The following is a 26,252-nucleotide window of genomic DNA, read 5'->3' on the forward strand; positions in this document are numbered from 1 at the left end:
GAATAGTCCTGGTTACAGAGGCAGGTAGAAGAGTTTGGTGTAGGGAGTGCATTTTGAGGGCAGGGAGATGGGTATCTGATGCTTTTCGGAGGTACGTGTGCATGGAGGGAGTAACATATTAGTTGGATTGTTGGTGACTTCTGTTGTTTGTTTCTTACAGGTTCGGTAGCCAGGCCGGTGAACGAGGTTTTGTCAGTTTGGCTGGTGGGCCATTCCTTTGTAAGATGGGCAACAATGTCAATCTGGGCCTAGACCCAGCAGCGTTCTGCTTGCAATGGCATTGAAAATGGAGGTTGCAGTGGACAGAGCTATTACCATATCTAAATAAATTGATGGCAAGGAGCCAGTGACCAGATGTGTTGCGAGTACACCTAGGTGAGAACGACTTAGTTTATGAAAAAGGGCTACAGATTCTGAAAAACATGAAGAGAGATCTTAAGGAAGTACAGAGGCAATGGGCAGGTTGCCACTTAATCTGGGCAGCATTTGTACCATGTATGGTCTGGCGGAGTGCAAGACATCTGGATGTGATTGATCAGGCGAGGAGGAAAATAATCGGAGATGAAGGAATTTTTGTGGAGAGAGGGGTATCACATAGTTGGAGCACCCGGGTCTGCGGCTGGCAGAGGCAGTATTTTTCGGGGGTGGGGCTTGCATGTCCTTTATGGGCATGGAACTATGCTTGTTGCATATCAAGGACAATTTACATAGCATGCTCCAGGTCAGCTAAGGTGGCCAAGATGTGGTGGGGGGAGCAAAAAAAGCCCATTAGGCCTTGTGGTGGCGGGGGCAGGTCAAGTTTTCAGGGTTTGCATAGTTTTAGGCTTGAAAGCGGCAGCCCAGGTGGGAAAGGAGAGCGTAGACTGGACTCCCCCTGGATGAGTCAGGTTGTTTAAGTTTCGGCAGAAAGTTATGTTAGTTACAGTTGCAGAGCAGTATCATCTGGAAATGAGTTTTAAAACAGCAATCACTCAACTACAAAAGAAAGAGGACAGGATTGCAATACTAAAAATGGGGAGCGGTTGAGAGTGGAGGGTAGTGGTGGGGGGTGTTGGAGGTAAATTATATGTATAGTGAGGTTGTTAGTTTTGTGAAGCAAAGGCCTAGGGTTTTTGATTGTTAGGTGCACCTGTTTTAAATAGAGCGGCCTTTTTATTTTATCTAACCCAGAAAAGGGGTCTCATGACCACCATTGAGCAGATTTTAGAAAGTTTAGTCATAATTATTTTTGTGCGTGGGAATGTATTTTGGCTACATTGATTTAAATGAGGTTTTGGTATTACCACTTTTAGGGATATAGGTATATTTTAAGAAGTTATTTCAGTAGTATTGAAGAGTTGATAATGGTAATCCATCCATTTCTGGGAGATTTGGATTAACTGTCGTCTTTCCGGGGTGTTTTCGTATATGTTTAGGCTTTTTCAGGAAACTTTGAGTGTCTGTCTTTGATTGTAGGAATAGCCTTTGTATCGCTCTGTGAAGAGGAGTTTCACCTCCCACCCTAATCCCCGCAGTCCAGGGCAGCAGGCACTAAGATGTATTTTTAGACCCGGGTTTACCAGATGACTCCTGGTCATCAGGAGCACCATATTCCAGCCCAGCCTGCAGTTTAGCCACCTGAATTTAGCCCTGTAGAAGTGAACTGCGACTCTAACTCCCAGAATGCCTTTTGGGGTATTATAGGAACGCCCAGGCTTAGACCATGGAGTCCACGGAGACATGTGCTGACCTGCTAACCTTTCAGAGACTAACACCCAAGGGAGGGCTTACGTTCAGTCGTAAGATATTGGAAAAAGTGATAACAGCTTCCACATCAAGGTCAGAAAAAGGAAATCTGTTTAACCTGTTCTTTTAAAGAATACAGTCACCAAGCTGAGAAGGCAAGAAGTGACTCTACTGTGTAGTGCACCAGCTGTGCGTTGTGAAGGGGGTGTTGTTCGCTGTGGTGGCTATCTGCTCTAATAATTACAGACCCTGTAGAACTGCGAAGTGGCTGTAGCGTGGCACGGTCGCCATCCACCACCAGGTTTGACAAAATCAAAAACAGCTACAATTGGAGAGAAATTATCCCCTCCGACCTCTGGCTCATGGTGCCACCACACCTGCTGCAGTTCTGACAACCATGCTTCTGCCACACAAGTGAGCCACTGTCACCCTCGCTTTTTATGCGACAGCACATTGGTTCCTGTGGTCTAGACGTCCCCTTAGTAAGCTCGGACCCACTGGTTAAACGAGAGCAGTGGCCAAAGTCAGAACTCCATCACAGTGTCACTCGAGGCATGGTTCCACCTGGGAGTCCTATTGAGATGTGGTTGTTGAGGGGGGTCATCAGGTGGTTGGGGCAGGGAGGGGGGTGCTGCAGTGCTCTCATGCTTCCTAGTCACATGTGTGAGCCTTTCACGCAGTCCAAGGTTTATATTTCCATTATTTGATTTGTAGCACTGTTGGTCCATTATAAAATCAGGACTACAAGTCCCACAATGCAAAGAAAAAACCTTGACTAGATGAGCACGGATCTGGGACTAGTGAGAGCTGTGGTTCCGTCACCCAGGGAAAGATGGATAGGTTACCCTGTATGTCCTGGGCTCAGCGAAGAGTCTCTGAAGTGAGAAGCAAAGGGAGAGAGAGGCCTAAACAGGGATGGCTTCATAGCCAAGATATGACATGGGGTGTGTGAATCTCTAAAACCTTATAACTACCCCATTAAACAGCCTTAACCCTAGCACTCTGAAGATATGGGTTCTGCAGCACCCTAACACAATGAAGAGATGCTATACCCTGCCTGTGGTTCAGCCTGAAGCGAATGACACAGAAAGGCTACAGCCTGGCACATACTATCTGGATCTGTGGCTCCTGAACCAGTAACTGAGCCTGTACCCTTGGGGATTCATGGGATGCGCCTCAAAACGAGCATCACATACCTGGTGTACTTTGAAAGATAGTAGGGAGCTGATGTGCTACACACACACAATGGACGGAATGCTGAACAAATCACACATTCACCCCCCAGTCACAGATCTGGGTTAAATCCATTGTTTTACCATGCCATTCCAGTCTGGGCCCAACCATTTGCAAATCAGTCTTGACCCTACTCCCCATGGGAACAATCCAGCCCGAACTTCCAGACTAGGTCCTTCCTGGACTGGAAACAAGCATCCTGGGACCGGTTTTGGGGTATCCTCTCATCAGCCAGGCTAGCTTGAATCCTGTGCATAGCAACCTACGTCTGGCATACGCTTCCCACTTAAGACTACAAAGCAAAAAGAATAGATGATGGACAGAATGCTGAACAAATCAAACATTCACCCCCAGTCACAGATCTTAAATCTCTTGTTTTTTGCTTGTCATGCCGTTCCAGTTTGGGCCCAGCCAAATGCCAATCAGTCTTGATCCTGGTCCCCATGGGAACAGTCCAGCCCGAACTGCCATTCCCTCCCTGGACCAGAGACTAGCATTCTAGGACCAGTTTCATGGTATGACGTCTCATCAGCGAGGCTAGCTTGAATCTGGTGCCAAAGTGAGCATGGGACCCATGTCTGGACATACTCTTCACCCTTAGAGCAACAAAGCAAAAAAGAACAGATGATTAACGGAATGCTGAACAAATCAAACATTCACCCCAGTCACAGATCTGGGTTAAATCCATGTTATGTTTGCTCGCCATGCCATTCCAGTTTGGACCAGTCATATGCAAATCAATATTGACCCTGCTCCACTTGGGAACAGTCCAGCCCGAAATGCCAGGCCAGGTCCTCCCTAGACAGAAACAAGCATCCTGAGACTGGGTTTGGGGTCTCATGTCTCATCAACTAGGCTAGCTTGAACCCGGTGGCATAGCGAGCTTGGAACCTGGCTAGCCTGGCTGATGTGGGGTGATACCCTGAAACATGTCCCAGGATGCTTGTTTCCAGTCTAGGGAGGACCTGTCCTGGCAGTTCGAGCTGGACTGTTACCATGGGAAAGAGTCAAGACTGATTGGCTGATGGCTGTGCCCAAACTGTGGTGGCATAGTGAGCAAAAAAACGATTGATGAAACCCTGATCAGTGACTATGGTGAATGTTGGATTTGTTTAGCATTCCACCTATCATCTGTTCTTTGTAGTCCCAAACACACAGCACAGACCTGTTGGGTCTTCACGCGCAAAGCAAAAACCTGTTTTGTTTGTGTTTTTTTTTTTTTTGCAAACTCGAAGGCATCAGGGCGTTTTACATAAATGCCAAATTACACTGCACAAGGTCAGATGTTTTTGTTTATTTAGGCACAGGGAGATTAACAGTGCTTAATTGGAGCTGGTGGTTGCAGGTGGAGCCCACCAGAAGTATTTTTTGGCTTCTGCACTTATTTTTCATCATCAGGCTTTGAGCCAGAGAGAGAAAAACACAAAAGACCAAAGAAGGAGAAAGAAAAATCAGGGAAAGCAATGACAATGGGAGAAATCAGAAATGAAAACCAACCTGCAAGAAAGATTAAAATAGAGCAGAGCATGCCAGTGTCTCCGGCTTTGGCCTTTAGGGCACATCTTCCCCCTAAGTATACCATTAAAAAACGCCACCTACTTGTGCTTCACTCTGCAACAAGAAATTCAGACACACTAGATTGACCTGATGCCACTCGTGACGCACAGCAAACACCTTCCCAACCATGAAACACACAGCCGGGCCTTCCTGCACCTTGAAACAAACAGCACATTCCTGCTGAACAGCAGCACCAAGGGCCCAGTCCCATTGTATGCATGCTGAAAGACAGTTGCGACCAGCAGCACCCTGAAACACAGCGCAGATCCGCAGCACACTGAAATACAGTGCAGCCCGCAGCACCCTGAAACACAGAGCAGCCCGCAGCACCCTAAAACACAGTTCAGACTTGCAGCACCCTGAAACATAGCGCAGACCCGCAGCACCCTGAAACACGGAGCAGACCCGCAGCACCCTGAAACACAATGCAGTCCCCCAGCACCTTGAAATACAGTGAAGACCAGCAGCGCCACGAAACACATTGCGGATCTTCAGTACCCTGAAGCAGTGCAAAACTGCAGCGCCATGAAACGCAGTGTCTACCCGCAGCTCATTGAAACACGATGCAGGCCCGCAGCACCCTGAAACACAGTTAAGACTAGCAACACCCTGAAACGCAGTGTAGACCCGCAGCACCCTGAAATAGAGTACAGAGCTGCTGCACCCTGAAACACACTGCGGGACCGCAACACTCAGACAGAGTGCGCACAAGGTGCATGCCTGCAGCACCCTGACACATATTGCATGCCTGCAGCACCCTGACACGAGGTGCAGGTCTGCAGAGCCCTGACACAAGGTGCATGCCAGCAGCAGTTAGACACACGAGCCCACACTCACAGCACATTGACACAATCTACGAATGCGCGTGCACACACTCATACATAAAGCTAATCCATTGAGGGCTCATCGACGCGCAGCCCCACGCATTAGGGGTGACACCCTTCTCGATATTCGCGATTCCCAGCCCAATTGGGTCCTATCCCCAAGCATGAATACCAGCGGGATCTCCCTTAAACACGCCCGTCCCGCTCCTCGACAGCTATTCTCACTTGCACTTCGCCGTCCACCCCCGGGCCACCAATTAACCCTGTCATGTTTGTTTCTCGCCTTTCTTTTTTTTTTTCTTTTTTTTTTAAGTGATGAATGTTTAGCCTTCACAGCACCGCAGAAAACTGAAGCTAGACGAGAGCAGGACACATGGAGGGAGGGACCCTGGATGGTGAGGGGGAGGGAGGAAGGGAAAGAGGGCGCCCTGGGTGAGGAGGAGGAGGGCTCCCTGGTGGGAGCAGGGGGAGGGGTCTCCTCTGGATGGGGAGAGGAGGGATGGGAGGGCTCGCCCTGGATGGAGGCTGGCTCAGCGCAGCAAGGGCACAGCTCCGCGCACACCGGTGGCCCGGGATAACTCTCTCCCAGATCTGCTTCGTATTTTCCCGGAGGTGGAGTTGCATTTTTTTCTCTCCTCTCCGACTTTTCACTCGTGGATTTTTTGGAACCACTTCATTCTGTCTGAAGACATCCATCCGAGAGCTGCTCCTCTGCCCTTTTACCTTAGCGTCCGCATTCCTGCCCATCATCTGCCCTAGCAACGAAAACTGCCCCGGCCCAGTAAACTGCCCTGGTATTCCACCACACACGTCTATCCCCATGGATCTCTCTGAAGCCTGAACCTGCCATTTTACCCCGTCACCTGCTTTTTTGCCCTAGGATCTGCCCTCTTGCCCCAGGATCTGCCTCCTACGTCGGGAACTCTCACCCCGTGTGTTGCCGGTGGTGCCTGTGTCTGGGTTCCCCCCATCACTGTTGGAATTTGGAGTTGACGCGCAGCCGTCCGTTTCCTGCAGCGGAGCCCCGGGGCCCCGCCGTGCGGCCCCCCCACCTTGCACCTGCCCCCGGTGAGTCCAGATTTTGCGCCTTCCGCTGTGTGTATTAGATCCGCGTGGTTTGCGTCCTGGTGGGTGGGACGAAGCCGTGAGTGTGAACAATATCTTACTGTTTCAGTGCTCGCCTTATTTTAGATTAGCGGTGTGCACCTGGCTGCTCCTTCCAGAGAGGAAGTGTTTAGGGGGGGAGGGTGAGGTAAGGGGGAGTGGGGTGTTGGAGTCTGAGCGCGCCCTTCACTTCCAAATTACTAGAAAGTAGTGGCTAGTGTAGGCATTTCTTAGCTTCACGCCGGCACAACAAATCGGGGGTCCTGCCTCAAACTTTAAATTTGTTGCCATACCCCCAGCAGTCTTCAGTAGTCAGCTGCAGAGAAACCCATCAACTCCCACCAGTACACAGACCCCGTCAAGATGCCACCCATACTCGCACCCCCACAGTAGAGGCAGTGGGGCTCCTTAGACTGGAGTGTGAGAGATGCTCACACGCCCCAACACAAACACAAAACCCCGGTGTTTCTGCTGTCCCCTCAAGTAATGGGTGTCTTCATTGAGGAGAGGTAGCCGTATTTAGCCGCATGACGGGTGTTTCCCCTCAGGCTCACCTCGCTGGGAGAGCTACTTAATTTACACCTCCAAAATGTGGATAGAAGGACCGGAACCCGCCCCCCCCCCCCCAAAAAAAAATAAGGCCAATGCTTTTCGCAGGTAGGCCCTCCAAAGGGGTTAACGCTTGAGGGTGCGCTCCTCGTGTAAAGTACCAACCAGGTTGGTACTTCACATGGGGTGCCCGTAAGATCCACCCGAGGAGGGGAGCCCTACTCTAGGTTTCGCACCGAGGTGATGCGCGCGCAATTGGAGATGGACAACTTTCTTTTCACTCCCTCAATGGCTCATCAGCGTGCACACTTGCTCCTCAGGCGTTCGGCCTGTGAGTGGCCTTGGCACCCGAGAGGAGCATCGGTCTGACAGTCCAGTGGTAGAGCTATCAGTAGAATACCAGCGCATTGGCACCGGGTTTCAGTGGGGGGGGGGGGGGGGGCAGCACTAATGCACCCACATTGTGACTGTAATTCAGTACTTGAGTACATTGGGTAATTTCCCTTGCTTGCCCCGGCCCCATGGCACCCTTGCTACGACAGTGTGCCAGGGCAACGGCAGACTGGAGACACCTGCTGCATAGACCAGGGCTTGGGGCATCGCGTCCAACTCCTTTTTTTAATGCTTTGTACGATGGCCTCGTGACACGGCGCGCCGTGCGCACGACAGGGCCCTGAAGAGGGACGCGTAGTTGTGGCATCACTTATGTTGATGCGCACCACAGTCAAGTACATTGGCATTAGTCCCTGGGGATCTGCTGGTGAACCTTGAGTGCGGCTGAGGAGCTGAAGGTAGGACCTCGAAGCTGCGCATTAGATCTCAAGACGACATGGCTCGAGAGGCTGTCGGTTCTCAAGGTGAGGTGTGAGAGATTTAAGGATCCAACTTTTCAGAGTGAGGCAGCAGTCTGCAAGTTCTCTAGGTGACGTAGTGGATGCACGTCTGTAAGTTTTCAGTCACCGGCGGGGCAGTACGCGGTCACCTCTCGGGCTCCGGCATGAGCTGGCTGCTTGTTCTCGGGGTGAGGTCGGCGGAAGGCATCCGTCTCTCAGTTCCCAGGTTCAGTAGTGGGTCAGCAGGCTCTCAGTTCTCAGGATGTGTGTGAAGCAGGTGACTGTCGGTTCTCAGAGTAAGGTGGAAGGCATACGTCTTCCAGGTCTCAGGTTGAATAGTGGGGCGATAGGCTGTAAGTTCTCGGGGTGAGACGTCCGGCCGCAGACTGTCAGTTCTCAGCGTAAGGTGTGCGTGTTAGCAGGCTGTCAGTTCTGAATGGCAGGAGTGAGGCACCAGGCTGTCATTTCCTAGGTTGAAGTGTGAGGGGCAGGCTGTCGGTTTTCAGGATGAGGTGAAAGGTTCACAGTTCTCAAGCTCGTAGTGTAATTTGTCAGGGCGGTGTGTGCGGTAGCAGCCTGTCAGTCTGAGTTGAGGTATAAAGCAGCAGGCTGTTGGTTCTGAGAGTGAGGTAGAACGCAGGAATATTAGATCGGTAGGCTGTCAGTTCTCAGGTTGAATAGTGGTGAAGAAGTCTGTCAGTTCTAAGGGTGCGATGTGAGGCAGGAGGCTGTCAGTGCGAAATGCGAGGAGTGAAGCATCAGGCTGTCAGTTCTAAGGGCGAGGTATGAGGCAGCAGGCTGTCAGTTCTAAGCGTAAGGGGTGAGGCAGCAGGCTGTCAGTGCTAAGAGTGAGGTGACAGTTCTCATAAGGTAGGCTCAAGTTTCTCCGTCCTAAGGATGAGATGTGAGGAAGCCGGTTATCAGTTCTCGGGTGAGGTATAAGGCGACAGGCTCTTAGTTCTCAGGGTGAGTTGGAAGAGATGTGGTTCTCAGTTCTCAAAAGGATAGGTGTGACGCTGCAGGCTTGCGGTGTAAGGTGGCAGGCTGGGAGTTCTCACTTCTAAGAGTGAGGTTTAGGTAGTAGGCTGTTAGTTCTGCTGACGAGAAAACGGTGTCCTAAATCAGAGGTAGGGTAGCCGGTGCTCAGATGTTGGGGTGAGGTACGGTGTGTGCAGCAGTCTCAGTTCTCAGCATGGTTTGTGGGGGCAGCGCTATGTCAGATGTGTGTGCGTGGTGGGGAAGTAAGTAACCTGCAAGATTTGGATGTGAAGTAAAGGGGAGAGTGAGGGTGTCCGTTCTCAGGGTGAGGGAAAGGTTGGTGTCAGATTTCGGGGTAAGGTGAAGGCGGTCTGATCTATGGGGAAGAGGGGCACGCTGTGTGATTTCAGAGTGATAAGCGGTAAGCGGTATGCTGTCAGATATCAGCCTCAAGCTGATTTGCATATTTCCGGTCACTTGAACAGTGGCACGAAGCGATAAACCAATGGAATGGAATAGACACCGGAGACATTTGGACTGACTCAGTACGGATGTTCCCAACTCGCCCGGCACTCAGTGTTTTTGTCCTGGGGACTGGGGTCCACAGTGAGGCGGGGTGAGACAGGATGGTGGGTTGCTGTCAGTTTGTATTAGACGTCAGGTAGTGTCCTGCTGGGGGTCACTGCCAAGTCGGGGTACAGCTGGGGGTCATTGTCGGAGATCAGATGGATTTCTGCGGGGAGTCATGCCAGGTCACGAGGAGGTGGAGATGGGGTCACACCCATACCTGAGTATTTAATGAAGCGGCGCGAGGAGTGGAAGGTCACCGTGACGTACAACTGAGGGTCACTGGCAAATGTTAGGTTGTTCGGGAATCCGATGTCAGAGGTCAGTGGCGACGCGTAGGGTAAGGTGTGAAGCCTCCACCAATCTCGTCTAACTACATAGAACGGAAAATGTGCATTATAAATATGATGGGGGGGCACTGTCAAATGTCAAAGGTGAAGGTTCTGGATCATGGCATGCGGTGTCAACAATGCGCTAAGAGCGGATAGTTGACAATGCTATTTGTAAACAAGATGGAAACATAGGACGGTGAGTCGGGGGGCGGCGGTGTCATTTGGGTTCACTGCCGGAAGACTTCTGAGGGTCATGGTCAGAGGTCATAGGCGATACGTTGGGTCTGGGATGGAGTCTCTCGCGACTCCTTAACTAAGCCGAATCCAGCTGAAAGTGTCATTTGCAAATATTATATCAATTGGATAGGGCGAGCCTGAGGGTCATTGTCAGACGTCACGGCCATGTGGTCTGAAGGTCCCTGTCAAAGTTTATGGAGGTGTGGTGCCGGGGGTATGGGGGCCACAGTGACGCGCTGCATGAAGTCTGGACAGACTGCTCTGTTACCGCCGGCTGGCAGATGCCAGTGGGTCAATATGGCGACCCAATGAGATCGGCTCCCCACCACCCTTCACAACACCTACATCCGCCACCCAGACCCACAGACACGCACATCCACGACTGGTGGCGGTGGAGACCAGTATGACCCTTGTTGTCCTGGGACACGTTCTCATGCAAATGAGATTCCTCATAACAGAAATCACCTTATTAGTGTTATATTGCTGAGGGCCTACTAACATCGGTGGGTGACGTCGCATTTCCATATGCCATTCTGTACTGGGCGTTCCTTTGCGCCCAAGGAAACTTTCAATTTCCTCAGGCGGTGAATTGTTGCTAGACATTATAGGCCATGGAGCTTACAAGGGACAGTCTTGTGCCAGGAATGCATGGCACACTGCAGAAACATTGCCAACAGGTCCAACTTGCTTCTTGAGTCTTGATTAAAAAACATTTACCAAACACTTCTGAAAAGAAAAACAAAACCCAAATGGATTGATTTTTATGCAATGCATGTATGAGATAAAGAATGTGAGGGGGGCTTCTGGCGTGCTTAACAAAGGGGAACTTCTATAAAAAATAAAAACACACATAGCTGACATAGGTGTTGAACTGGTGTGTGTGTGTGTGTGTGCAAGGATGAAGTGTGATTTCATTATAAAAAAGCTTATGGTCCCTCCAAAAGCATTTGCAGGACCAAAGAGCTTGGCTGTTTGCTACAATGTCCAAACACATCTGTCTTATTAGTCATTTCAGGCTCCCTTTCTCAGACATACTAATGACCCCTTAATCCAAAGGAACACCCAGACATCAGCTTCAGGGATCTCTCAAAGGAAGCCTAGTATGGAGAAAGGGGAACATCTGTTTTACCTTGTTGTGTGAACCCCTACAACCAGAATTGAGAAGTTCAGACTGTGGATAAATGTACCTGGTCTCTCCCTTGAAAGCTTGCTATCCAAAACCTTGACAGGTGCTCCACTGGCAATTGAAGTTGGTCTCCTGTCCAGCGCCTTTGCAATAGGACTGAATTTATACTGACCACATGCAATCCATTGCTTAAAAACCTCTTTAAATGTATCTTGGATCTATGTGGCTCTTTGCTGGTTCTCCCAGGATGCTGATCTCTGGGTTCCACTAAAGCTGGGACCAAATTTGCTCAGCTGCTATGTCTTCCAAAGGTTTTTATTTATGAGCAGGGGTGCTTTTGACAATCGATCCAGATCAACATTGGTCCTACTCAAAAGTGCCATGGATCTCGTGATTGCCCCATCGTGCCACTGAGGAGCTTTGCAGGAGAACCAATGTGCAGGCGAACAGGCCTCTCCTGGTAACATGCTCTGGGGTGTCACACACCCTTGAACGGACAGGAATGCTGGAAGATAACCTCTTTGTACAGCAGCCACATATTTTCTGAATGCTGGTCAGATCACTGTTGTCATTGGCTATAAGAAGAACATGTATTGACTCCCTGAGGACCTATCCTTGGATGCTGCTGGATGTCAGAAGGCCCATTAACTTGCTGGCCTTTGCATCCACAGATCCAGAGTTTGGCAGTGGAACTGCACAGCCCATCGTTACCTTTGCACCTTTTTCTGGTCAGGAGTAGAACTAATTTTCTTGGCATTATGCAACAGCAAAGGGGATCTCATAAATGACAATGCACCACTGGACCCTATGACTGTGGAATTGCTGTAGTCTGAATGTTGAGGACCCCCTAGCCCAGTTATACAATTTCCAAGACTTTCAATGGAGGACCACCATTGAAAGTTTTCCATTCATGATCAGTGGTTTTTAAGTGTTATATCAATTGTTGTCCTGGGGCACTGGAGTCTTTTGACTACAAGTGGTAGCTCATTTGCTGTTCCATTAGAGACCTCTTGATTTTAACGAAAGGTAGGTCATCTTAGTACCACGATGGGGAGCAGTCATTTTTTACTACAACTTGGTGGACCAATGATAAATGGACCTTTTTTCAGAGATGATTTAAAAAAAAAATGGAATTGGGATTCGTTCATAAAAATACTGGCAATCAAGTTAAAAGCCCAAATGGATTATGAAAACTCACCCTGAATGCACCATCACAATTCCGTCCCCTTCCCCACCAGTGAGCTGTCGTAACACTGTGGCACTTCCTTCGACTCCTAGTCCTAACTAAAAACTTTCAGCAGTTGGGACAGCTCCGTGGCTGTGCACGTTGGTGAACATCATAGCATAATATTCACAAATTATAGTCAATGAGATCTGTTCGACCAAAAAATGCGGATTAAGAATATTTATAAAATACATATAAATAAATAGCAGGAAAAAATCAAGCTATTTCTTAGACCACAAATTTAGGCCATAGCCATGAAGTTGTTTTCTTTAATGTCTATATATTAGACTTGCACCATTTGTTCTCATTTTACTGTACCACCATTTTACAGTTTTTATTAAACTTTTTCCTTAATCAGGGGCTGAGTTAGTATTGATATGTTTTGTTTTGTGCTATCTAACTGAAGTATACTTTATCTGATTGGCCATCACAGCTCCTCCCGTGAGCTTGGCCTTCACTGCCTGAATAAGCTTAAAAATAAAATTAATGAAGGTTTGGGGGTAACTTCCCCTCTCAGTCCAGAAGCACTCTGGTCAGTGGGAACATATGCAAGGTCACTTTTTTATATTCCTGATTCTCCTTATGTCTTCAGGATCTTCAGAAAAGTCTGGCATCATCTCATAGCTATTATGAAGTAATTTAGATGTTTTTTAGAAATGTGAAAGGAACCTTTTTTAAAGACTCAGACTCATTTTAAAGAATGCAGTCCACTTGAAAAAATATATTGACTCATTTTCAGTAATCTCTGTGTCTTTAGTGTCCTGGATTTGGACAACAGTGCTGTCTCGCACTGCTTCAGGCATTCTTTCCAGATCTCTTGTCTCATCCTTCATCGAGGTAAAGGCTGGGATTATGGAATCCAAAATATTGACGAGTCACAATATCAATATGAACACAATATCAAGGGTCAGAATATAGAAAGGTAGGTTTATACGCATTTTCTAAACTTAACTCCACATATAGGTATCTTCGTGATCTATATCTTCATGGCGGGTAGATGTGGAGTTAGGAATAGCAAATTATTACCTTCCTCTATGCACTTACCTTTGCGATATTGTGACCCATCGATATTTTGGATTCAACATTGCCTACTACAATCTCATACAATTTGTTTCCTCCTTCTCCAATTTTCCTTACCAAGAATCTTTGGGTTATTCCACTCATCTCTTTCTTCTTTTTTTCTGGAATGAGCTACTCTCCTCAACTACACTTACTAACTAACCCACTGAATCTCTTACTTTTCCCACCTTGTTATTTCTAACTTCTGGGCAGGGGGTGCGCACCAAGGCATAGTGCGCCCCCAGGACAAGTGCGGTTCGGACCGGTCCCGGACGGCGGCCCAACGGTGGGTGCCGCACAAATTTAGAAAATCGCGCTCACCCCACGGGGTGAGCTGATTGGTTGAAGGGGGTGTGGTGGGGGCTCCTGGGGTGACCGGCAGTGGCAGCCAGAACAGGATTAAAGGGGTCTCAAGTCCCTCAGGGTTATGTTGTTTACTTGACCCTGGCTGCCCCTGACGATCATGTGCATACCTCCAGAGGACTGGAGGAATTCTTTCCCGCCCACCTATCCCCAAAAAATAGCAGGAGTAGGAAGACCTTAGGAGGGAAGGAGTCATGTTTGGGCACAAAGCAGGTGAATAACCTTGGCATCAAGAATACTAGTGCAGGTGAACTCAAGACGGTATCAGAAGCCTTTTGCCTCAAACCAGGGTGGCGGTGCTCTAGGTGTAGGAAAGGAGCTCGGAATGACCAATATTGCGAATGTCCATAGCTCCCCCCATGGTACTCCGTTACATGGCCCTGGAATTTTGAATTTGGGGGATGGAGACTGCTCCAGGGGATCAAGGTATGGCCCGGTTGCCCAGGACCATCCCCATCGGGTGCCAGGGGGGATTCCCTTGCTTAGGGTTAGCTCTGGCATGGTTGGATTGGAAGACAGTTTTCATGCTGGCCCTCGCCCCCTCTATCTTTAGGGGGCAGGTGAGTCTCGCCTTGTGAAGCGTAATTTGTGTGGGGGGAGCACGACCCCCAGTCTACAGTCGATGCCACAGGTCACTGGCGGGTGGACAACCATGACTCCTTTTAAAGAATCTCAACTACGACTTGCGATGCACATTGTAAATAAATATTGAAAATTAAGGATGAAAGAAAAAATGGTAAATGTGATGATGTTTTTTACGTTGTGTTTATGTGGTTGTGAATAAACACAGCCTGAGAATTGTTATATTCTCTATCGCAGGAAGGTTTCAGTCTGCTTTGTTTACTGTAAAAATCAAGTACGCTCCTCCAGGTGAAAGGATCATAGATGGGAACCAGTGTGAACTATTTGGCAATTTGGTTGGAGGTAGCGATATGGTCCCCCACCTGTATTTTTAGACATCCTTCCTGTCACTTCCATTTAGACCCAGGAAAAGTTACACTCCCCAGATAATCAATGGCTGACCTTGGCATCAGTCAAGCTCCCAACTTCGCTGTACTCCTGATATCAGCCTCATGCATAGCATTCTTCTAACTCTAACACGAGGATTGGCCATCGTTTCATGTCATTTCCTTGCAGCCGCTGGCACCGGCCATTTTCATGATCAACTCTTTATAGCCTCTGCTATGAGCCACTCTCCTTGTTTCTTCCATCTCATTCCTGATATCAACCACTCCGTCACTTCTTCCCAAATCTCCTGGTATTAGCCCCACTCATCATCGTTTATATTACTCTTACCTTTGACATCAGCTACTCGCAGTTCAAGCTTCCAACCACTGACATCAGCCGTAACCCATATTTATTTTCTACCCTTTGGTGTTAGTCACTCTCCTCGTTCCCTTCTTCTAACTTGAGGAGAGGTGCTAATCACACACTTCTAATCCTGACACCAGTCACTCTCCTTTTCAGGGATAACCTGTCTTCTGTAACTTTTAACATTACATGTAGTTGTTGGCACCAGCCTTTCTCATCACTCACTTCTAACACACAAGTCCTGGAGCTTTTTTCACCTATTCACTTCCTCGTAACTCATGTTGAGTCATTCTCCTGTGGGGCCACTGGAATTATGTGGAGGTGGAGGACCATACTACGTAGCAGGGTTGGTTCAGATATGTCAAGAAAAGGCAAATATTGTGTCATAATTAAGCACATTTTGTGGTAGTGTTACTTCCTTAGTTGGTCAATTTTACACAGGATGACACTAAATGGGTAAAGGTTTCACCTCCTTGCAACTAAAGAGCGTTCCACTGCACAGCAACATGTGATAGTGTAATTTAGCAATTTTAATCTTTTTGAACTAGAATCAAAAAAATTTTAAGTCTGCAGATTGTGCAAGAGATAATGGTTTATGTGGTAAATTAGGCCAATCTGTATTTATGTGGAAAATGTGGCAGTCGCAAAAACACATAATTCTAGTGGCCCGGTTCTCCTCATGGCAACTCCGGCTACCCCATACTACTAGGCACTCTCCTCGCAGTATAAAAATCACTATACGAGGCGCTAGCGCTACATACATAAAAATACTGCAGACTACACCAGCAAAGGAAACATTTTCACTTGGTCACCTTACTATGCACCTTAAAGCATCGCGTAAATACATACAGTGAAATCAGTCTTCCTTGGATTACAGAAATCGTTCTTTTTTTCTTTTATTTTGGTTTGTTATGAATTTTTTTTTAAAAATAACACAATATTTACGGAAAAGGGGAATGCTCATAAATAAGGGAGAGGTCTTGACAGAGAAAACTGGTTTGTTAGCAATTTCTCCCCTGAGACCACAGTAAGAATTTGGGGTTGGCATTTTTAGTTTGGTGGAGAACAGTCTGAAGTTTGCTGCCTCGAAGCCAGGACACGTTTTGGCTTCAAACTCAGGGGCATAGATACCAGTATTGCAGCTGGTGCAGTGGTGCCATAGCCCAGGATTTAGGGGTCTCGCTGAAATCGAATGTTTAACTTCTTTTTTTTTTGTTGCCACCAAACAAGGGGAAGGGGGTCCATTTTCCCTGCTTGTGTTAGGGCCTATGGCGTACTTGCTATGTCACTGTCTAAACTGCCAGGTGAATTTGCCTGGGTTTTTGCCTTCCTATTGTTTTTATTATGGGCGAGCATAAAGTGCTCCGTCCATTCTGTAATCTCTCTTTGGGCTTCAAACCACACCCATGCCATGTCAGTCACTTACAATGGTTCGTGGGCTTGCCTTTAAAATTTGTGAAAGGCATGCATACGTCATGCCTTTTCCGGTGTTTAATCCACCGACACAGCAGCGGTAAAGTACCAAAAACATACGAGGCTCGATGTTTTCAGCCTGGAGTCCGGACTACTTTATCTGTTTATTTTCCACGCAGCGTGATCGCGCTGCAATTTACATAGCGCGATTGCGCTGTGTTTTTTATTTTGCTTTACAATGCTAATAGCTCTAACTCGAACAAATGCGAGACCAGTTGCATTGAAAATGCTTGTTTTCCTAGTAGTCACTAGTGATAAAGTTGAATCTACAGCCATGGGCTGCATTTATGTATTCTCAGAAAGGTGCCTATGCAGGGACAAATAAATTGGAAGGTGCAGAGTTAATATCTACAGAGATAAGCCTCTGACAAACTGTGGACAGAGTTTGTCATATACCAAAAACCTATACTGCGTTAACTACAATAAAGCCAGAGTGATGGCAGAGTTTAATTTGAAACAAAAAGTGTATGGAATCAAACTGTTTAATAGGAGCATACCAATTATGCTGCAAATGGGTAGCTTGAGAAATACCGAGGCTCACTAGTCTGTTGGTTCCTTCACCCTGCACTTTCTCTCTCTTTATCACACTCTTGTAGGTTCTTTACCATCACTGCTTTCCCTTTGTCACTGTTTTCCATCTTCCTCTTCCTCGTTCTTTCTTTTTGTCTCTTTCCATTTCTTGCTTTGCATCGGAGTTTGAGGATGAAAAATAATTAATTCCTGGTCTAAAAAAAAATGACTGCCAGAGCTTGCCACCTTCAAGCACAGGCACAAATTAAGCACCAGTGTTGCGAGGCAGACAAGAGTAGCCCAACACATGACTGGAGCTCCTTAAGGTCTGGTCTTAAAAGTATGTGTTAACAAAAAATTTAGACAGTGGCTAATGAGCCGTCCCATACCTAGCCTTGAATCAGCTACTTGAATGTGACCACTTGGTAACTACTTGGGCCACAGGAATAATGCAATTCTGTGGCTGCAGCGTTTTAGTGGGCAAATGTGGCAGATTTAGTATGGATATGCCACATTTACCCATTAATCCATCATCTGCTGCATAATCTGAAGAGTTTAACAAAAATATTTCTAGCTCAAATGTATCTAAAGTTACAAAGAACATGGTAACCTGTGTTCCTGTGCAGCGAAGATTCCTCTCATAGGCTGACTAATAATCTTTCAGTTGCTTATTGCTAAGCTTAGGTATTAAACTGGTACTAATAACGTGACATTTTTTCCCTGAGCATGTTACGTGTGTACAAATGGCAAAATAATAAGGTAATAATATCCAAAAATGTGCTGCATTATGCCACACAATTCACTCAACTCTGCCACATTATTTGGTTCCGAAGTTCTGCTCTTTACCTGACATCAGCCAGGCCCCTGACATCACTTCCGGGTAGCATCGCCCTCCTGCTCGACCCTCGAGTCACAAACCCCAGGGAGCAGGTGAGAGCTTCTTGATTCAGGAGCACAGGGACTGAGGAGTCTCCAGCCCAGGTGCGGAGGCTGGGGCCCACGTCGATGCGCTCTATGCGTGCGGTCGCCCCCACATGTTGCTCGTATTTCAGGCTTGCAAAGGGTTAATGGCAGCTTGAATAGAAGGCCTCATTCAGGGTTCCCTGGGAAGGGGCTGCGGCCTATGACCTATGCCCCATGGAGGGCTCTGGCCAGTGGGTGTCACCAGCTGCCAGAGAGAGAGACGGGTGCAGCTGAAACCTCCAACACAGCACTTTCCCCCCAAAGAGCGTGCTTGCCGTGCCTCTGACTCCCACGTGAGGTTCTCTCTAGAGCACACGTGGCACCTTAGCTCTCTTCGCCTTCTTTTGGTGACGTTCCACTCTCTCTCACATGATTTCCGATGGGCCGCTCTCTCTTCCAGTCTCCTCGTGTCTGTGCATGTTTTCCAACATGGCATCTCTTTCTGGCACTGAATCATTTTTCTTTATATCTTTGCAAAAAACATTTACAAATGTATCCCTACGGTTGGGTTGGTTCCGCTCTCGCACATTTTACCCCGGAGGCTCCGCCTTTTATCCTGCTCACGCTCTGATGCCTCTGTCCCTCTTGTGACTTTGCTTGAGGAGCATGCCTGTCTGTGTTCTCTTGCTCTTCTTCTCAGGGGTTGCCGCTCAGCTGTCCTTGTTACGTCTTGCTCTCTGTGTCTCTCTAGATGTGTTCTTTGTCACCCTGCCCCTTCTCTCTGCTTGTGAATTTCCCACGGGGTCTGCATGTCCCCTGCACTTTCTCACCGCCTGTATTCATGCTGCGCACTGACTTTCACTGCTGAGAAAATTTCCACCTTCTCTGTAGACCTACAGACCTGCGCCCAACTAGACCCTCCACTATGAACAGAATCTGGACGTTTTGCTGTAGGTTCTCAGACGAAGGAGGTCTCTTTCTGATTGGAAAATGGGTAAGCTAAGGGTTGGTTGAAACTCACCTATGAAGTGTCTTCTATTCTTCAATTTTCCTATATGGAAACCATGTGAAATTGTTTCTGTTCTACTACACAACCCAAAAGAGCTAGCATCACGTGGGAGACGGTAATGTACACTGTAATATATATTAGAAGAGATAAGACACCCAATCATGAAAATGTACACAGCCCCTTGCTGGAGGTTGTGGGGTGATTTCTCCTCAATTTCAGGCAACTAGCACTCATCGGCTAGTCATGATCGCTATAAGCATAACGTCTGTTGAATGCTCAGCACTGCTTGGTAAAAACTTATGTGGCGTATCTAGAGACTTTTTGTCGACACCCTGGCTCTTCCTGAATCACAAACCACTGGATTCATCACGAACACAGATTCAGGCAAGAGCAAGCCTCCGCATGGAAAATATATTGTTTGGTTGGTGAAGTTCATGCTTTATACTTGGGTAAAATGGGGCCGGAACATTCTAGCCAACCACACTGAGGCAAACTGATGAGAAGTACAACAGCACCCAGAAATTAGCAGACTCATTTATGATTACCAACCAATAAACTCTTTAAAATATTTCTGACCCTTAGTCTATACACAACATAGCTTTATTTATCTAGTCCGTTGGTGCGTTGTAGCAGATGGCCTCTCGTGGGCTCTCTCTGCAGATGCTGTTGAATGTAGGGGCATCTTAGCAATGGTGAGGCCACATGTTCTCCCTACTAGCCTTGACTGCTGGATAGTCTCTCCTACGAAAGTGAACCTAGATGGTGTAGGTCTCCTCCATTCTGCAGTGGTAGGTGTGTCAGAGTGGTTTAGCTTCCTCAGCGGTTGTGTTGTGAAGATTCGTTTAATTTATCCCTCATTGGAGGCAGTCAATGTCCAGTCAGTGGTGTTTCTTTTGAAAGGAATCTACCTTGAGTTTATAATTGGATCAATGGAACAGATGAAATGAGAAACAATGGGGAAGACCAGATGTGCTTTCTCTTTATGGTTGCTGAGATATGACCCCATACTAAGTTTATAGCTAAAATGATGAAAACAAGATGGTGGCTAACGTGTGTGTATATGTATGTGTGTATACATATGTGGGTATATGTATGTGTGTGTGTATTATATATATATATACATATAAATATATTTATAAATATAGACTTGGGCAATGTTTACAAACAGGTAGGCTTTACGGTTACTCAAACACTTGAGTCACAACCTCAGCTATGTCTTCTTGGTCTGTGTCTTCGTGAGGCAGTGTCTTTTTCTGTTTACAAGTATTCTGTCTGTCAATTGGCCAGTTGATCTACAAAGAAAATAGAAATCATACATGTGTTTCAGCCAGTTGCATTCAAGAGCTCCTTTGCACTCTGTCAGTGTTTCTAAGATAGTAAGGTAGGTTATGTTTCTACTTCAGTGTCCCAAAACCCACAACGAAAATAAAGTTGCTTGATTTTGTAGTATTTCCAATCAAGTTTTTAGATGTACATTTGTGCCACGTCGCTTGCCTTGGTTCACAGTTATGGCTGGGGCTGTTGGTGGTGAAAAATGGCTCACTGTATTGCATTTTATTGGTTATGCTTAACTTATTCTGGAACCAAGTACTTCCTGATAGGTACTTGTAAGGGTTGTTACAGTTAGGGTTTTGAACACCAGACCATATCTCAAAGTCCAAAGTTGTAGTTATTTGTTTTCTGGAACATTACAGCATGATGCTGCTGAATTCATGATGGCACTAGGGGTTCCATCACATGAGGCATACGTCTAATTGAGGTTTCACATCAAGTTAGAATAATTTCTTGACTTTTTGCGGAAAATATCGGGAATAAATATGTGCAGTTTATTAACAACACCATTTTCGTGCATACTATGTTAAGTTATAATAGTTTCAGCTTATATTGCAGTTTGTTTTATTGCAATTAGTTCACAATTGCAGTTAAAATTAAAGTCAATCAGTTTGCCTCAATATGACTTTTGTCCAAATTGTTGGTTAGAGTCATGGAAAGATGTGAGTAGTTGCAAAATAATAGCCGGCTTTTCTGTATATGCTGCAGCACATTTTAGCGTACTTTTATTATCTTGGAAATTCGTCATTGGTGCCCTCTATAGTTTTGTATGTGCAAATGCGTTAATATATTTTGCACGCATACACAATTTAAATATGTAGTGCACATGAAATAAAGCACCATGCTACAATTAACTTGTGAACGTGTTTGCGGTTTAAAAGCTGTTCCCACGACCTGCGAAAAATCAATTTGATATGTGAACCTTTTGATGATACAGGATCTGATCTTGTAGAAACTGGGGGTACTGTTGCCCCATAACCAGACCTTCCTCCTTCCATAGCCCTCATTTTTGGTTCAAGCCCTCCTCCAGTCCTAATCTAATGGCTTTAAAGTAAAAAATGTTATGGTTTGTTCAATATAATTGTTTTTGCAGATACATTATTTTAAAGAATTGTCATACTAATTCTCTTTCACGCTATTTGATACAAACCAATTGCCTATTGCCTGTGCGTGGTCTACGTTAACCAAATGTATATATAGGAAAAATGAACACATCTACGCGCAACTACATTCCATCTTGCTAAGTACAGAACCCTCCCATCAGATATGTTGTTTCTTGCTCAAAATCAACTTTTCATGTTTTAGTGCCAAAGTCAATTTGCACTGCAGCGCCCAGAGATGCAGTGGCACCAAGTACACAAGCCGTTTAACTACTAGGGCATTAGGCTTGGCACGTCCGTAATTACGATGAACACCATTGTATTCTTTATAAATACAATACAAACTTTTCCTGCCGCAAGATCTTGCTAGCAGTGGTATGTTTGTGCACCATACAGAGGCGGTACACTTTAATACACACGTGTGCTCTTGCAGTGGGGAGTCGGGCTTATTTGCATTCCCACGTGCAGCCGCTTTTAAAAGTGCACCCGCTGTATTACAGAGGCGACTCCAAGGCCAGGCATGGCAAACTGGACTGTGCCATTTGCACTGGGGTCACACTTTTGCAAATGAGTCAACTTTGCCCTCGTCAAATTTAGTGTGTTGAATAAACTAATGCAATATCCGAAATTATCTACCGCAGCATCTGTCATGATGCTCGTGATTCAAATGAAGCCGACCCCTATCTTAAAAATCTACCTTCAAACTTTGGCAAGATAAGAACTTCAGAATACTCTGTGGGTTTCACGTGCATTTTCATACAGACGTAAGAGGTTAGAGGTGTACTATTTTATTCCTCAGGCCTTCGCTTTCCTGCAGTGCAGTTTTGAAATGGCTGTCATATACTCGGAATCCGTGAAGAGGCCCAGACTGAACGAATGTCACTGACCTGTTCCCAGACCCTGTGACGTTTCGCTTAGGTTCTCTCATGTTTCTCTCAGACTGGCCAGTAGAGGCCGCTGTGTCATCAGATTCTTCAACTTCACTTTTATCGAGGGCGGGTGGAGGATCCTGGTCCATCGCCCACCACATTCGCTGAGTGTATAAGTGCCACACATTATAAATAAATAAATAAAAACAACCTCGGTGATATGACAGCGAAATAATGAGCCGAAAAAAAAGACAACGGACTATAATGCCCTACCGCAAAGCCTACAGCAAGTGGCTTAACGAAATGTATGCCCCACCCCCTACAAAGTACCTGTAGGGGTCCCCTCCCCGCAGAACCCAGTCAGTGGCCTGCCGCCCTGCACAATTTACTGTGCTGAGGGGGCCCTTGGAGGTCGGTGACACCCGCACTGCAGGGGCTGCGGGGGCCTTTGTTACGCCACTGCCTGCAGCAAATCTTTGTAGAAGGGGTTTGTCACAGACTTAAACAACAAGTGGTAACATTATTTATGTATTTATTGCTTCAGTAATCGCACGCAAAGAAATCAGTGCCACTCGTGCCTTTAGTTTGCCTAGTTCGGTATTGAAATTCCATGCTAAGCGGCTGACATGGGGCTTTCTAGATTAGCATGTGAAATGTAACTTTTTCCAAATCCTTATTTAAGAAAACCTCATATTTGGCTCAGTGTAACAGCTTCTTTATTCAACAGTCAACATCTGGCTGTCTGAGCTAATTTTCTCAAAGGCAATGAAATGGTACAAGTTCACTCCGTATGTGGCAGTGAGCACAGAGAGAGTTGTACATATATATACATGACTTGAGCAGATAAAGAAGAAAGAGTGTCACTGCATTTAGGGGTACTTCAATTATGCAACAATGGCTGGCAAGATCATGCGTTAGAGTTGACTAAATTATGCGGCAAGAGCAGTCAATGTATGCGGCATATTCAGGTACATTATGTTGTCATTTTACCGTAAATTAATACAGTCTGGGCAAACGTTTCACATCAGTAGTATGCGTTTAACACGTTTGATTCAGCAGTCAGTAGGAGGAAGAGGACCAGTTAAACGTCTTGAAAGTCTGCGACTGCGCAACTCCACATGTGCCACTTTTTTGGTAAATTTAGATCCGTTTCAGCGATAAATATATTTTTTTAAAAATCTGTATATTATGCTGCAGATGGATTATTTTGCATGTGCTGTAGATTTCCAATTATGCGGATAACACAGGAGCTCCATAAACACATCATTTTAGTGGCTCCTGAATATATATATATTTTTTTAAACCGATTTTATTGAGTTTCAAAGCTGCAATGAACAACAGGTCACAAAGTGGAATCCGTCAGCATACTATCAGCACATACCCATCTACAGTCCCAAGCAGTTCCCACCCAAATCCTTCCCCCTACCCCGAGTTGCACCCACAATTCAATACTTCAAGTCATTATGTCCCAGTGTCTTATGCAGCATGGACAGGTGGTGATCAGGTATATAGATCGTGCTGGGGAACCAGCACAGTGGAGCACACAGCAGTGGGTAGGGTCACAAACTTAGCAGCAGCCCTAGTCAAGGATCGGCAGGAGATGCCACTTGGGATGGGAGTTCAGGGTCCTTCAAACAATCCACTAACTCCTCCTAGGCCCTGATTACTTCCAGCGAGTTCTCTTCCCATCTAGCTTCCTGGAGCACCACTGCAGTTTCATATCCCGCCCACCGCTCAAACTCCTTATGCCAAGTCGCAATCAAGGGTACCCTGGCAGCCTTCCAATTTCTTGTAATTTCCCTATTTGCCAGAATGAAGGCCACGTTTTGGAACCTGCCAGTGACCTTGGTGTTAGCGGTGTGTGGAAACCAGCCCAATAGTAAATGTCCCGGAGAGCGGGGGACCTCCTTCTCTATATCAGTGATCTTGGGCGTCCCAATAGGGCTCTAGAGATGGGCAGTCCAAGACAATATGTACGAATCCTGTTTTGACCACCCCACATCTCGAGCATGTTGCCCACAACTGTTTTGAAATACCTATTTACTCTCCTTGGCGTAAGGTATGCCCTATGGAATATATAGAAACTGATCTATTTGAATCGGGTGTTCCCCAACACCTTGGGAGCCCGCTCCAACAAAGTCACCAAATCACCCTCGGGTATTTTATTCCCTAGATCCTCCTCCCATCGAGTCCGTAAAGAGTTGAGGGGCTGCATCATGCCTTCCCTAATCACCTTATACAAGCATGTAGCTGGTTTGAAAGTGCCTGGTGATGTGACCATGCATTGGCAGATCTTATGAGGAGGTGGTTCCATCATGCCTGCTCCCCAGTGTTTTCTAACTACCGCCATCATTGCTCTGTGGAGCAGAAAGTGTCCAAGGGGCAGTTTAAATTCCAATTGAAAATCTTCAAGGGGAGAATTTCTTCGGCTCGAAACAGGTGATCCACCCGCATCACACCTGCTGCTACCCAATTTGCTAAGCCCTGCCAATCTCCTCCATGTGGCATCATGCCCAACATACCCAGTGGCATGTGAGATGAATACGGGACTCATGTGTGTGTTTATTTTGTACCACACGGAATTCAGTGGTATTCTCAACAGGGGGGTGGCCAGTCTTCAGGAGCACCCCTAACAGTCAGTGGTGCTGACCTATCTCACGCCCTGGGGTAAGCCTTCTTGCCAACCATTGGGTGAGCTACTGAAGTTGCCCTGGGATGTAATACCCCTCAAACTCAGGGACCGCTATGCCTCCCCATCCAACAGGGCGTTGTAGTATTGCTACTCTTCTGCAGTCTACAGCCCAGAGAAAAGCAACAGTGAGTCTAGCTCATGGAATATTGCCCAAGGGATCCATATAGACAAGACTACAAAAAAATACAACAGCCAGGGGAGGGCCACCATTTTAAGAAGGGCAATGCGACCGGCTATAGAAAGGGGAGTCTTTCAAAATTAAGTAGATGCTTTGAGCATGCAAACCACCCTCCCAACATTCTCATCCGATAAACCAGCTTGGTCATAGAATATTTTGAGTCCCAGGTACTGTACGCATCTGAGTTCCTATTTCAGTAGCACAAGTCCGTCAGGAGGACCATGATTCTCAAGCGTCAGGAACAGTCTTGACTTCTGCCAGTTTACCCGTAACCCTGACAGCACACAAAAATACTCTAACAGCTGTCTGGCCCAGCCAACGTCCACTGGTGTGTCTCAAAGGAATATTAAGAGGTCATCTACATTTAAGGCAAGGTGATGTTGCTGCCCAACAACTGTTATTTCCCAGTAACCATCCCCAGATTTAGCACAGCTGGGCAGTGTCTCCATCGACAGCGTAAAGAGCAGAGGCGATAAAGGGCAACCATACTTCGTCCCCCGGCCCACTTGTAGGCCCCATTTTAACTCTAGCCATGGGGTTCTAATACAATAGGCGAGTCCAGGGCATGAAACTGCACCCCTGCTGCAGGCGGTCTATCATGCTATAGAGAAAGTCCAATTCTAAGCTGTCAAAAACGTTCTCAATATCTACTGCAAATACTACTGTACCCTCAGGGTCATAGGTATCGGGTTCTAACAATGTCAAGAGAATCCTGATGTTAATTGCCATGTTGCGGCCAGGGATAAACCCTGCCTGATCTGGGTGTGCCAATTTCATCACAAAGGGGAGGAGTCTAGTTACCAAGACCCTGCTAAGGATTTTATAATCAATAGCTACCTGTATGCTGTGCAGTCACGTGCATGTCTCTGCAGCTTCAACAATGGCACAACTAAGGCCTCTCACGTGGAAGGCGGGAGATGGCCTGTGTCCTTAGCTGCCTTGTATAGATCACCAGTTTATGGTTTAATGTGTCCGCACATGTGGCGTAGAACTAAACAGGGAATCAGTCTGTCTCAGGTGTTTTCCACCTCACCATGTTCTTTAGAGCTGCCCTTATTCCCTGTGGCGTGATACCTCTGCTAAACCCTTCAGCTGACTCAGGGGTAAGAGCCGGTAAGATTAAAGGTGCTACGAAATTGGTAAAGGTAACGTCTGTGTGTGTG

At 46.7% G+C, this 26,252-nt stretch overlaps 1 protein-coding gene across 2 annotated transcripts in view; it reads left to right on the forward strand.

Annotated features, from left to right (window-relative positions):
• Positions 1–5,911: 5,911 nt before the first annotated feature.
• NTN3 (netrin 3) overlaps positions 5,912–26,252 on the forward strand; it is a 194,323-nt gene continuing 173,982 nt past the window's right edge. Inside the window, exon 1 of one of the 2 annotated variants that reach the window (XM_069210506.1) lies at positions 5,912–6,407. The gene's annotated coding sequence lies outside the window, so the exon portion shown is untranslated. The remainder of the gene's footprint in view (positions 6,408–26,252) is intronic. The other variant, XM_069210507.1, reaches the window with a different exon arrangement.

Source organism: Pleurodeles waltl, chromosome 10 (genome assembly GCF_031143425.1).
Source record: "Pleurodeles waltl isolate 20211129_DDA chromosome 10, aPleWal1.hap1.20221129, whole genome shotgun sequence".
Classification (NCBI taxonomy): domain Eukaryota; kingdom Metazoa; phylum Chordata; class Amphibia; order Caudata; family Salamandridae; genus Pleurodeles; species Pleurodeles waltl.